This window comes from Streptopelia decaocto (assembly GCF_964273445.1).
Source record: "Streptopelia decaocto genome assembly, chromosome: 6".
Lineage (NCBI taxonomy): Eukaryota > Metazoa > Chordata > Aves > Columbiformes > Columbidae > Streptopelia > Streptopelia decaocto.
Window position 1 is genome coordinate 57,914,822 of NC_138660.1, and position 14,842 is coordinate 57,929,663.

The window sequence follows — 14,842 nt, forward strand, 5'->3', positions numbered from 1 at the left end:
GTGCCTCCCAGGGTGCAGTTCTGCAATATGGCCACTTGCATCCATGAACCTGGTATTTTTGTTGATAGCAGTAATATAGTGTTGAGGGTTAAGATTGCGGGGTGACAATCAAACCCTGGCAGATGTATTGTTAACCCCCTCTCCCCCCCCACTTCCCCCTTTTTGCCTCTCCCTCTCCCCCCTTCCCACTAAGGACAGGCGATCAGGAGGGAAAGAAGGACAGAGAGAAGAGAGTTGGAAAAATTAAAGATGTTTTACTAATGCTACTAATAAGAATAGAGAAAATAATACAAAATATACAAAACCAATCTTGAAAGTCTCAGCAACTGCAGAGCCGGCCACCAAAGTCCTGGATTAGACTCTGCAGCCAACCGGAGCTGGATTCAGTCTCTCACTAGGCCTCAGTTCTCAGGGACAACCAGCCAGATCCTCTCCTAAGGTCGGCCATAAGGAAAAAGGGACGAGATCCTCGTGATCTCCCACTTTTATATGAAGTATTCACGTGAATGGAATGTTATACACAGTTGGTCAGTTTCTTAGTCACTTGTTTCTCGTCGCCCCTCTCGCGAGATGTCCATCCATGCTTATCAATAAGTTTGCATTCCATTGCTATGTTTACCAAAACATGGGTCTGGTTCTCCAGGAAAATGCAGTTAATATGAAGGCTTTAGCTGACAGGCAAGATTCACTGAAAGAGAAACTTGTTTTTAACAAAACCAGGACATATAGTAACTGCTAAAATGGACCCTAATGAATGAGGGCATTCCTTTGCATTTCTTAATATTATATCTGATAAATCCCCCAAAGAATTCTCTGGGCATCCCATCCCTATGTAAAGAAAGACAAAGGCTAAGTGACTTAATAGGATAAGTGTTCATAAAGCAGCTCTGTAATATTTTATTTGTCTTCTTTCATTTCAGTAACAGGCATAAGGGAAGCTAATGTCCCAGTACACAGGGATTTGCAGTCACCACTAATGGAGATAATTTCCCTCATGGGAAACAGTATAAAATTCTATCGTAAGAGCTATAACACTTTCCTTTTTAATCACAACAGACTGAGTCTCTTGCAAATTTTTTTATGCTGTAGAGGAGAAAATAAATCTAGCAAAGAGAAGTGATTTTAAATACCTAAAATAAATTCTTGATGGGGAACAACAAAGGAGTGATTCTGGGTGTCCCAAGGCAGCATCTATATGATTGAGGAAAATGAATTAAAATTATGGCAGCTATTAGAAGTTTAGTGAGTTTTAAATGAGTCCTGAGCAATGGCAGAATTAGGAAGAGGTTTTACCTTTTTCACATTATCATCACTAACAGGAGAGGTCTCCCTGTTTGTTCTATTTTGATGGTAAATCCTGTTTTAACAAATATGCAGACAAGCTGCAAGAGACAGACTTCAGTTGCATGGTATGTCTATCTTGCATTCTGTATTCATAGATCTCAGTCTACTGCAAAGCAGTCAGAGTCATTTTACGGCTGATAAAACCAGGTCATAGAGCAGTGATGTGATTTACCAGGGCTCAGGCTGCTGCCCTGGCACAAAGAGGTTTTGTTTCAGTCCCACTTTGTGCCAAATCCACTGGGCACCCTTTCTTATGGGAGATCAATGGACAGTAGTTCAAACGTTTTCCTGACATCTTTCTGGTGGTACAATTCAAAATGTAGTTTGTGTGTGTCTTGTCTTCACTGCCTTCAGGTGGGTCTGAATTAGAGGACCAAATTTACCTGTTTTCATTATTCAAACTCTAGTTAGGCCAAACCTTCACAGACAGGGTTTGTATTTCTGTTTTGAGAGAAAAATTCTGCCCATTTCAGGAAGGATTAGATAGCCATCCCATCTGGAAACAAATTATCTGCTCAAGGAATGTTAGTGTCTACATATTTTGGATCCATTAAAAGCTAAAGGTGAGCCACAAAAGTATTATATTTCTGGATTCAAATGCTCATTTTCCAAGGAACATAGTAATTCTATGATTCCAGGCTGGAATTTGAACTCAGCGATTTTGTTAAGCATCTTATTTTAGTGGCAAATAGATTATTTTAGTTTAAAGCCTAACTTCGTTAAGGAATTATTCAGCTTTCTGTTACTGTGCCTGAAAGCTATGGAAGCAACAAGCAGCAAGGTGAACAAGCCAGGAGAATAGAGTGTTCCTGCTGACTCCTGAACAAGGTTTGGCTTCCCGCGCCAGTGGCACATCATGTGACCCATACAGCAAAAATCGGAAAGAGATTTTTTGTTTTGCTTTATCGGATGAAGGGCAATGAATAGTGAATCAGACTGTATTTAATATAGTCAAGGGTAGACAATGAACTGTGAGGGGTTTTTTTAATTAATCCATGTTGAAGTTTTTCATTGAGGTAGAATTTTATATGAGATGTTTTGCCTTCTTGAAGCAGAGCTGAAGTTGTGCTCTTACCTGCATTTACGCGGGTGAAGAGCAAATCACTTTACTTACCCATCAGGGCTGCAGAGGCTGCTGGCCATCATTGCTCCACCACAGGGGCTGAGAGAGAGTCACTTGCCATGTCCTACTTCTTTTTCTATGTACTTTATGTTCTTAAGAAAGCACTGGGCAAGGCTTGGTTTGATGCTTTGTAGATTTAAGCAGAAGTCTGTAAGTGTAGCAAGAACCTTGTTTTGTTCCTGGAAGCATTTTTGAGTTGGGGGAAAAAAAAAAAATATCTCTGGGGCTGAATGCCAGGTTACAAATGAAACGTGCTGTAAAATATGAGAACAGGCAAAGGAAGGAGAAGCCTTTAAAAAGCAGATTTAATGTTATTTCTTCTTTCTTTTCAAAACATGAAAGCAGCTTGTGGTGCTCAGAAGCTCTTAGAATCTGTTTTTCACGTCTTTAAAATATACAACAGTGGAGATTAATACATTGCCTTTTTAATGAAGTGAATCTTGGTACTGGATTTGAACAGTTGCTGCAGACTCTTTTATTTAAATGCTTTCTTATTTATGGTGCCATGCTTGGAATGTTTTACATAGCCGTATCTATTATTTCTTACAATAAGAAGGATTTTAGGATTAAACAAATTATGTGCATTCCTTTAAATTGTTAGAGCCAAAAGGGTGAGGATTGTTAGATTACTCAGCTGCAACCATTCCCCCTGCAGAGCCCAGGGGCATCTTACAGGGGCTGTGGTGGGCGAGCAGGAGGGAAGAAGCCACTGGAAACAGCAACTGGATGTGGAGCTTGAATTGCACATCATCTGCTCACCACAGAGGGTAGGTGGCCAAACTGTTCAGTCGTCACGAGCAGGAGGCAGAAAGGGAACAGTAGCCTTGATTCAGCACAAAATAAGCTCAGTGTTGGGTATGCATTTATTGTCCCGTGAAGTCAGTGAGATTTGAACCTCATGTGTTTTGTTTGTCAAGTTGTCGTTATGCCAAGTTACTTCTTCTCATTGCCAGGTTAGAACCAGCGTTACGAGCTGGGGTAACGTGGTAGCGCAAGTGGCTCTTCCAGGAGCTGATTGAGGGCTGGCAATTTTGTATTGTGTGACTGGTCACAGTTATCTTTTTGATGCAGAAAAAAAATGTTTTCTCTTTTCATCAGTTGCAATATAGCAAATATGGAATTCAGTTGTGTTAAAGTGCACATATGAGCTGCCTGGATTCAGCACCTGCGTGTTCCTACCTCCACTTTTGGCCAAACCCTGTCCCTTCTAAGCATGTGGGGACTGACTAGTGGGGCCTGAATTTGTCTCCTCTCTGCAGCGGGTTATTGCTTTGAACTTTTATGCTTGAAACTGGAGAGTTTTATGAGCCTGATATGGCTTTGAGCCAACACTGATCTTTTAGTCAAGCAAGGAAAGGTCACGATTTTAGATCCGAAGATTAAACATTTCCTTCCTGCTGTCACACCTGTTTCCACTGACGAGTGTTAGTTGCAGAAAGAGGTGCTACCATTTACAGTCAGCTGTTCCTTGGAACATGTCATCTTCTGTCCGTTCCTCTCCAGCTTCCGCTAAAGTGTGTTCTTGGGTGATTAAGTCTTATGCAAACAAACTCTTGACTGGTTGATCATTCCTTACCTGATCTCTTGTATCCATGTGTTTTTCTCCTGTCTGCTGCAGAGTGTGCAGTGGTTCACTCCTTTTTCATTTTTTAAGAAACAAATAAAATTTCCTATCCTTCACTGCTTCATACATCTAGGAAGTAAGACTCAGCCTCTTCATTGCCAGGATCTTTGTTCACTGATGCCAATTAGACAATTAAGTGCTTTAGTTCCACCATTTCATCTTAATGTCATCCAGTGTTTTAGCTGGATGAAACAACTGGCACAGTTACTCAGTCTGGTATGACTTGATTGTACCTGCAAGCAGAGATCTTTTTGTCACAAAGTGTAACCAGGCAAAAATATATGGTTTATCTTCTTTTATTGATTACAGATAGAGCAGAAATCAATATCAGCATTGTTGAGTAAGACTTCTGTGTTAATGGGAAAGGAACAGGAAGAGGGAGGACAGTAAATAATGGGCTACTCAGTTCCACAAGTTGACAGCAAGAGATATGAATTTTAAAAAGAGAGAACTAGCAGGAGGACGAGGTATCAGGTGAACCTGTCCCTTATGTCAGTAGATAAATTGGGTGTGTTCCAGCAAAACAGGCAATGGAAACAAGTGATACTGTGACTTTCTGCTCTCTTCTGTCAACTTGAACAGTAATGTGGCTGTTTCATCTGAGATTACCTGTAAAATGGAGAGCACAGGGTGCTTGTGACAGCCCTTTGGTTTGATCGTGCCATGGCTGGTATTTTGCAAAGATCAGAAACACATGCAGTGTGACTGGGTGGCACGAGGCAGGACTTGAGGAATCACGCCCAAAGACCAAAAGGTGGGGAGCAGAAGAATGGGAACAGTAATAAAGCCTAGAGGCTGGGAGGGGGGAAAAGCAGGGAGTGAGGGCATGTGGAACACCCCCAGCAGTGGGTGGGGGTCCCTCGCAGAGCAGTGAGATGGGCAAAGCCCCGCTGTGTCCACAGCCCCCTGGGAGACTGGCTGTGCCCAGGTGGCCAAACGTGGCTTGCTTGTCCCAAAGAAGCCTGCTGAGAGCAACCTGTGGCAAGAGGCCCACTGTGACTTGTCCAGCTGCAGCTGAAGAGGAATCCGACACCCTCCAAAGATACCAGGAAGCCTGTTGGCTGAGATTCCTTCTCTAGAAATGTGATGGTATCATTCAAGGTGCATTTTGTGCTGTTGTGATGATGTCTTTCACAGAAGAGTAGGAGAAACAGCAGAATACTGTCTTTTGGAGTAGGCTTGTTGCAAATTACAGACCATGAGTAATGAATGCATTTAACAGCAGAGCTTTTGATTTTACAGCACATGCATAACACCTTGGAGCACTTAGTACCTTGTTAACCCAATTAGCATATGTTAAAACTGCCAAAGCAATCTGAACAGCTATTAATCACATGCCAAACCATCCAAAATAATGCTTTATTATTACAGCTGAGAGCATATTGGGAAAGAAGCATCTTTAAATGTCTAAACGTGCATAAAATGGTTGCAGTAAAGCCAAGGAATACTGAATCAGAAATGGATACAGTAAAACAAGCCATTATGCCATAGACTGTCTTGTCTGATAGGCAGTGGGAGAGCTGTAGTAGTGTTTAAGTGAAGCCGCTTATCCTGAACCTATAAAAAGAGCCCTGAATGATTTGTGCTGAGCAATCGCTGACAGTTCTGTTCCATCTCGTAGGTTGTGCAGGCTGTTTCTAGCATGTCGCAGAAAAAGGAAGCACTAGCAGAACAACCACAGTGTGCAAGCAAACAGACGTGCACCTCTGCTTGCACTTACGCACTTGTATTGAGCAACTTCCCCATCTTGAGTCATCTTCACCCACCAGTGTTCACGGCTCACATTAAAGTACAGTTCAGCTGTCGGGCACAGGTGATCCTAGACCTCCATTGCAAGACAACTTTTAAAGGTGTTAATGTAACAGAACCATTTGGTCCTGTCCAGGAGGAATGGGGCAAGGGGTCTGTGTCACGAATAGACTGCATTGTCATATCCATTAGGGAGCCACTTTACAATTTCTGTTCAAGTTCCCATAGCTGATTCTCTCATTCTAGAAGAATTATCTGTCTGACAGTAGTCAAAAGTGATGTGGTTTCCTATGACATATTAATGGGTATCTATGTTCCTCCATGAGGTAGAAATAATACAAAATATCCTGAAATACCTTCAGAAATTGCATTTGACTTAAAAATGAAAACATTAAGAGGATCTATAAGTGTCAAATCATTCCACTTCAGCTGTGACTTGATGAAGAGATTGCAGTTCTCAAAATCTGCTACATCTCATTTTAAGTTAACACAACTGAACTGCAGACCTGGTATATTGACTCCAGGGATAACAATGAAACTACAAATAAAGAGTGTGAGTTAACGATGGATTAAATCAGGTTCATATAAGTAATACCAGTTAGCACCTGTTTGTAGAAAATGAAATTAAACTCACTTGGTATTTTTTAATGAGGTTATAATTCAGCTAATAGAGGAAATAGTGTCTCGGTGATAGACCTTTGTGGGCATTTGTTTTGGGCCACATGATATTTTTACTAACAAAGCAGAACAATAGAAAATAAACATGGCGTGAATTAAATGGATTGAAACCTGGCTAGTTGACAGTTACAGATATAAATAGAATTATTATAGGGCAGCCAAGTTTGTGGAGAAATCCTAAAGAGATTGGTCCTTACCTTTGTGATAGGAGAAAGTTTTAAACTTCATTTTCTAAGAAAACAAGGTTTCCTTTCATGTTTTCCACATCTGTTTCTGCTCTGCCTTCTAGTACCTTTTGTACCCATTGGACAAATTTCAAGCTAATCGACAGAATCTTTTTATCTCAAAAATAATTTCTGTGGAGATCAGCATAAGGATAAGGAGAGAAACCCAGAAGTTGCTCTGATTAGGAGAAATGCAGTAGTATAAACACACATATTTATGGACACACGTTCCTAGAGAATCCATATGGCTGAGAGATCTCATAGATGCTTAAGCCTCAGAAAAAGCAGCACCTGGAGAGTGACCACACAGCCCAGATCTGTGGGGAGCTGGTTGTGCTCCATGTGGACTACTAGTTATCTGTGAGAAACTGAAAAACAAATAAAAGTATGCCACTAATGCTTGCAGCTGGGTGAACAGTCAGGAGCAAAGAGAACAGCCTACTGATCCAAATAGCTTGGTAAGCTTGCGTAGGTAAACAAGACAGGGCCTAATGCACGCAAATCTCATCATCATGGAGTTGAGAATATCAGCCACGCTTGCAGACATGAGTTAGCAGTGGTGTTGAGGAGACTGGTGATTTTACCAAAGTCGTGATGGCTTTTGTATTGCTAGAAAAGTACTAATGCAAACAGAATGTTACTTGTAAAAAATACCCACTGGTCCAAATGCAAGCTTTTACCTGGTCTCATGAAAAGGTGACCAGCACTATGGCTGTTTCCAAGATCCAGAAGGGATATAGGAGAGCAAACAAGTTAAACACTGGACAAGAGGCAGAGTTGGAGTTAAAACCAAGATCTTCTATGTCCCAGGCGATGGCCTTCTGTTAGGTTATTTTAGCTTCCATATCTGTATGTTCCCATCTTTAAGCAGCAAACCAATCCATGTGAACATAAAAAAACCCCTTCCTTATATGAAAGTTCATAACAGCTTGGGACACTCACCACTTTTCAGAGATAATTATGGTCTGTTCTGTTGCTAACTCTTGAAGATTTTAATTATTTTGAAAACACATCTGTAACAGCATATACAAGAGCAACAGGGCAACAATAACAAAGTTGTGTTGTGTTCTTGTTATAAACTCTTTGGTTTGGGGTTTACGATTTATGTATTCTGGAACTGGATTATTGCCTCATAAAACAATGCCGCAGCCTTTTCTCATTTCGTTAGCCATCCATTTTTATTAGAGTGCACTATAGAATGCCTGCAATAATATTATAAAGGTGCAGAAGGTTCATTATTTCACAACAAGCAGCTAGCCAAGACCATTATTATTTTTACAACAGTCAGGTTTGCTATTGAAATATAGTTTTGATTATAACCTTTTTTCCCTCCTCCCTCATTCTCTTTTCTCTACCAAAAGCAGAGATGTGCAATTGTTCCTTTCAGATTGCTTTTCCACTGCCCCACAAACATGTCATTTTCAGTGAAATGGATGGATTCTAATGGGAACAGATCAGTGATAATGCATTACTGGAACACAGCCATCCCCAGGAGAGAGTCTAATAATATCCAGTCTTCCTGAGCTTTGAAAATCTGCAGTTTGGACAGCCTATAGCTCTAATATGGAATCTTGTTCTGAATTTTACCTTCACTTACAATTCTTTGATGCTCAGTTATTGTTTGGGTTCCCCCCTCCCCATCATGTTGCCATGCCAACTGTCTTGTATTAAATCCAGTGTTCAGACAATACAGCCACTGCTTTAGAGAGGGACTCCAGGCTCATAAAAGTTGAAATTGTTGCTCAAAGAGATTACTGAAGATTAATGACTCTGCTCTGAGCACTGCAAAGCAAATTTCTGAAAAACATGGTAATTAAATAAAAAATATATGCAGGCGATGAGTTCTCCACGTCGGGAGTGTTGACACCTGCCGGGAGTGGTGGAGTTACTGTAAATCTGTAGTAAAAACTTCTTTGGGTGTTATTCCTGCATATAGGTTGTTTATGCTAAATAGCTATGATGTTTAATTAGCTGTGGTTCTTTTCTTTTGTTTGTTCTGTGGTTGTAAATTGAATATGCTGACCAGGGGTTCCCACCAGGGCTGAAGCAGTCGTCTTGTCCTGGACTGGTGCTGTGTGCCGTGCTCGTTCAGCCTGATGATCCCCTTGATGTGACCAGTGCTCTGTTTCCTGCCACCAGCCTGTCGGAATTTCATGGCACCGTTACTGGTCGTAAGGAAGACAAATACAGAGCTGCAAATTGCTTGTGCTGAATCGTAAAACAGGGCTCATTTCATGAGCCCATTAAGCACATGCCCCTAATGTTAAGCATATGCTGTGCTGTGCTCTGCTCAGTAGGAAGAGAGTTAGCACTGGCTTGAGGTTAAGTGCATGTTTTTTAAGTCCTGCACTGGTGTGAACGTCTTAAGAGTTGTGAACATCAGTGGGGCAATTAATTAAATACATAGATTATATTTGCAAAAGTGTTATTTTCATATTCTCTAATATTATGTGCCACATAGTTGCAACCATCTATCATGCAGCAGAATTTAAAATGCTCTTAACGGGAGTCAAAGAAAGGCATTTTGTCTTTCTCAAAGACAATAGTATACAGTTGCTTTAGAGTTTGCTTCCCTCTGAAGGTGTGCACTGCTCCTCGGGACAGGCTCCAAAATCACATCTGTTCGAGAACAGTATATTACAACCTTCTGTTACTAAAATCAGAAAAAGACGTGTACTAGGAAAAGCCTAGCTTAGGAAAAAATCTTGTGTATTTTAAGGGGATAAAAATACTAACTCAAACCAGCTGCATATATGCTAGGGCCATCTTTGTTCACTACAGCAGATCTTTCAAAATCTGTTTCATACCAGGGTTGGCTGCCACATAAAATCTCTGTCTGTGCCCATCAAGAAACCTGCAATTATGGGGAATTCACGAAAAACTCAGGAAGTGTCCATGCTGCCAAGCAAAGAAGAAATGCATGCAGTATGAAAGGGAAAAATAATCCATTCTGAGATCTAAACCTGTTTTTAAATTAGCTGTCTGTATGTTAACTTCCACAAATCAGAAGCATAGCCACCTGTTCCAGTTAATTAGTTAGCCTTTGGCTAAAGCTGATTCATTGTAAGAACAAGAGGTAGGGGAATCAGTAGTTCTGGAGGATTCACAGGGACTATGCCCCTGAGATTGAATTTAGCATCAGGCCCCAGTGCTTAAATAAAAGATGAATTTTTGTTGCTGCAGAGGGTAAAATCTCTGCTGGGGCCAGCCTGGAAGTAAGGCTGGCAGGGATGCACAGGTGGAATTAAATATGTTTTATTGTGCCTTGAAGTTTCTTTAGTTTTGTTTCCATATCCAGGACATGATGCTCTTTGAGGACTGCTTGGTTCTCCCTTGATGAATTGAGAACAGCAATGACAATAATAAATAAATTTGGCCCTGTGAATGTGTTAATCTAGTGTTAGTGGCCCGAGCTCTAGGCCTGGGGTAAATTCTAGCAAAAAGCTAAGAAGTGTTCAGGGATTGGGGCTGGCCATTTCCATCAGGGTTTTTTCATGTAAATTGCTGCAAATTAGACACACATAAAATTTATAATGTGTGGGTGCCTGTGCACAGAGATTTAGCTTCCTCAGTATTTACAGAACATAAAATAATCCTCCTCGTTTAAGGCTAGGATGAACATTTATGTCACATTAGGAAGGAAATCTTATTTCATTCTGCAGCTGCTATTTAAACAGTACGAGACCTCTTTAATCTTAGACAAAGTTCAAAATGAGATGTTTCAAACATCTGCTAACTATTATGGGCCATGCCTGCTAGTGGAGGTAATGAATTATAGCCAAGAAGAGAATCAAATATCTTAATAGTGTTTTTGTTCATTGCTTTGGTGTTTGTCCTCTTTCAGTGTTATCTGTTCTCTTTTTTAGCATGGTAGTCAACATGCCTGCACAGAAGGTTGTGGCGTGGGTGAGGTGGGTGGGATCACAGTGGGATGAGGAGGGTGACGCTCTCTATTTTAAGCTAGAGGAAAAACAACAAACAACTTGGCTTCTCTTTTCCAGAGCAGAGAGAAATCGAAATCAATCACAAAAACGCACCCTCTGTGCTACGTGCCAAAAACAAGATGGGTGGTTCTAGCAGAATATGGGAGAGAGGGCATTTCGGTTTCCTCCAGAGGGGAGATAACAGATCAGCTTTCTCATTTGTCATGGAAACCTTTTGTCAACCCAGTAACAATGACGTCAAGGTGGCAGTGGCACGGAGACAGGGTTAGTTAATATAGTACACACCTGCTGAACTGCCAGAGGGGAAGGTATGTCAGCTTTTACATTTTCCGTCCCTGATTCTAAACAACTTTGGGTGAAGGTTTAGAAAGTGTTATTCCAGTCCCAGGGCAGTTTTCCTGAGCTGCCACAGATCCATCCTGTGAGTAGGTGGTGCCAGAGCTCTCACTCACAAAGAAATCCAGCTAAGAGGCATTTGCTCAAGCAATGCCGTTCTACAGACACTCTGATTTTGGGGTATCCTGTTGGAGGGTGGTGAGATCAGACTTGTACCTCAAAAGAAGAGCACAAAACTCCTTCTGTGTGTTTGCATTACTTGAGAGGAAAAGTTTTGCTAGCATTTACCAAACAAGATTTTTAGAAACACTACTATAAAAAGAGAAAACTGAACCTATATTTATCACACCACATCTATAAGCTGTAGATATGTAGCAATAAGCTGTAGCCCATTTTTGGAATGATTGTTTTTCTGCCAATTTTTACTGTAATACTTCTGCATTTAGTGTTGTTGACTGACAATGTTTTCTTTCTGAAAAATGAGATTAGATCACTTTTTCACTGCATTCAGTGTTGCTTTTTTGACTACCGTCCCATTTCTAATAATTGAAAAATGCTCTAACAATTCCTTTGAAAATAAATTCCCTTCTTTTCAAAAGAAAAATGTGTTAGCAGGGAAAGCAGTCCATTTTTGCTGGACTGTTCAGGTTCACTAGCAAAATAGTAGATTTTGTGTTTTCAGAAGACTTTGAATCAGTTAAAAAATTGTGCTGTGTTAATAATTTCTTTTACCATGGCTAAAACATGGATTTACATTAGTTTCATTTTTGTCTATGATAACATATGATAATTTTAATAACGTGTGTCCTTGTTACTGCTAAACAATATACCTGAAGCTAAATATTTCCTATCATATAGTTTGTAAGAGGTCATGGATGATGATTCAAATGATATTGGGTTGCAAAGTGGAATTAAGGCTGAAAATAAAATGACATAAGGTGATCAGAAAAGGAAAACAGAGCCAGCCAATGGAAATTACATTTACTATACAAATAGAAACCAAATGTATGTAGTGGAGCTAGCAAGCTGTAAAAATCTTTGGAAGAGAGAACCACCTGTAATTTTCCAAATAGCCAGTGATTTAAGATAGGTGTTCAGCTGATAGCCCATGGCATCCTAAGGGAGAAGAATGATGTCAAATGGCTGCCAAGTTTCAAGAAGGTAGAAAAAGTAAAACTGGGTGATAAACATTTTGTTTTCTGTAGAAGATGAAATTGTCATTTTTATGAAAGAAATAAGGTTTAGCTACATCAGTAATATTGCCATTGTGGCGAGTACGTGTAAATATTGTGGAAATATCTATGAAGAACTGTAATTCTCTTTGGCTTCAGTTTAGAAAATGTTGTACACTCCTCTATGTTTTTTTTTTAAACTTCTTTCTGGTGATTTCAGCCTGACAGAAAGATATTTGGTGTGATCTAAAGTCTCTGTAGTGTAGTATCATTGACTTTTCTTTGGGGACTTTGTGGCTGGTAGACAAGAAAAAGGTTTAGAGACATTTGTGAAATAAGACTAAGTTCTTACTACCACTGGAAATGGGATAGGGAAACCAAGACATGGCACATCTGTGGTCTAGTTTTGAAGGTGCTCCTTTTGCCTTCATCATCAATATCCATGAGACATGACTGTGGTATCTGTAATGAAATTGCCATGTGCTTGGTGTAACACAGAATAAACAAGAGGCTGAGGAATAGAACCAAGTCTTTTATTTCTCAGTGACCCCCATCCCTCTCTGCAGATGTAAAATATCATCCCATCCATTAAAACACTGCAGAATCACATGAACTAATGGTCTCACCAAAAACTAAATGCTTCTCCGCTTTTATTCAGTACTTGTTTTGTCCTGATTGCAGGTACTCACATCAGTTCTGACTCACAAAAAAAAAACCCGCCACCTTTTACAATTTAAATCCTATTGATTTTTACTGCACTTGTGCATACGTGTGGGAGCTCTACTGAATTAGTCCTACAGTGGATGCCTCTTGCATTAAATTCTGTACATTCAGGGTGCATCATGAAAGAGACATTTGTTAGTGTACTGAAATGGCCATTTGCCCCTCTGCTTTTCTTTTAAGCTTTCTGTGTCAAACTGTCTCTCTGAATCCTGCAATTTAGAGATTTTTTGAAAAAGGAGAAAAATTTTGGCAAGAGCATTTTCCTGAATCCCCTGAGTTCCTCTGTTTTCTGCTGGTAATTTTCAGACTCTCTTTGTGTTTTTCCCATGTCTCAATGGTGCATATTACGAACGAAAATATCTTTGATATAGGAAGGAGGTGAATTCATTTATCTGCACCTTGGATCAATCCAGACGTTAGTTATGGTGCAATACAGAGCAATGTGATAAAGAGGCTTTTTTTTGCTGGAGGAAAGAAAGGAGAATTGGAAAGAAGAGAAGGAAACAGTGCAGGCTGGGATAAGTTATGTACATGCTCTTAATAGGGTCACTACTTGCTAAGGCCTTGCATGTGACCCCGGAGAAGGAAACAAAATTTTTACATTGTGTTTTTATAATTTTTTTTCAGAAATTCATAATTGAAAGAGCCCCTAGCTCATAATTATAGTGTTACATGTGGTGATGCAATGGTAAAATCCCTTTTCGTGCAGTAAAGGCTGAATTCATTCTCTTTTAGTTCAAGCACATTTTCCCTCCACTTACAACTCATTGTGGTAACCAGAGCATTTCAGCAGTGCTTTCTTTAGAATGGGTAGGGGTTAATGAGGTTTGGACAGACAGCTCTGCTACTGCATTGCCTGGGGTAAAGGAAACTGCTTACTTATTATTTATCATTATCATTCTTGTCCAAAATGTGCCTACATTTTATGAAAGGAAACAGATGCTCATGCCAAAAATCTTACAGCATAGATGAAGAAAAAATGAATTAGTGAAATGAAATGTATTAAGGGAACATAATTCTGTGATTGGAAAAAGAGAGATTCAGCCAAGGAAGTGTCCTGTTGGCTGTTCAGGTTAAGTAGGTGCAATTCATATAATGCTAACACCTTACAAATACATGTATGGATGATAGGCTGTGGCTGTTAAGAGTAATAGAAAATGGAGTTTAAGAAAAGGTTAATTTATTTCTAAGTTCTGGGGTTCCCCAATATGTAGTTTGTGAAATTATCTCACACAAGTTATTGTACACGAATTGCTTGGTTCCATTACAAGTGCTGATCAGCACTGAGGGCTGTTTATTGACCTCTTAGTTACCACTACAAGTATTCACCATCTTCCTTTGCCCACCCCCAGGCCCTCGTTTTGCCATCTGTGCTTTCCTCTTGCCTCCACTTCGTGCACAGGCTCTGGTTGTCCCTCTCGTCTACATCTGGGATGCCACAAAATCCTTTGCTGTTCCAGCTGAAGAAAGCAAATCAGATCTGCCAGATTCCATGGATTTACTGTCTTTCTGCAATAAGATTTCTTGCACAGTTTGTGTTTATTTCCCAGTCACTAGCAAAAACTCAAATGTAGCTCCCCTGAGCATATATCTTTATATCTGCCAATTAAGGATAAAAGAGAGATTTAGCCTAGGATTTTCAGAAGAAACCCAGAGGAAGTAAATGTTCAGTTCACACTGAACTTCACTGACTTCAGGCTCCGTCCTTCTGTGCCTTCAAAATCCCCAGCAGTAGCTCTCTGGTGGAGCTGCCCCGAACGCATTCTCCACATGGCTTTACAGACAGTAATATCAAACTTTAAGTGTACTTGGATATCATGCAGAAAAGTTTATACTTGCCTACCAAAATCTTTTGTTTATCCTGGACACTGTTGCATTTCATGTTGTCAAATACCCTGAGGATGTTTTAAACTCAGTTCGTATCA

At 40.1% G+C, this 14,842-nt stretch overlaps 1 protein-coding gene across 7 annotated transcripts in view; it reads left to right on the forward strand.

The window, feature by feature from the left end:
• KALRN (kalirin RhoGEF kinase) overlaps positions 1-14,842 on the forward strand; it is a 513,163-nt gene that overhangs the window by 386,001 nt on the left and 112,320 nt on the right. The gene's annotated exons all lie outside the window — the stretch shown is intronic.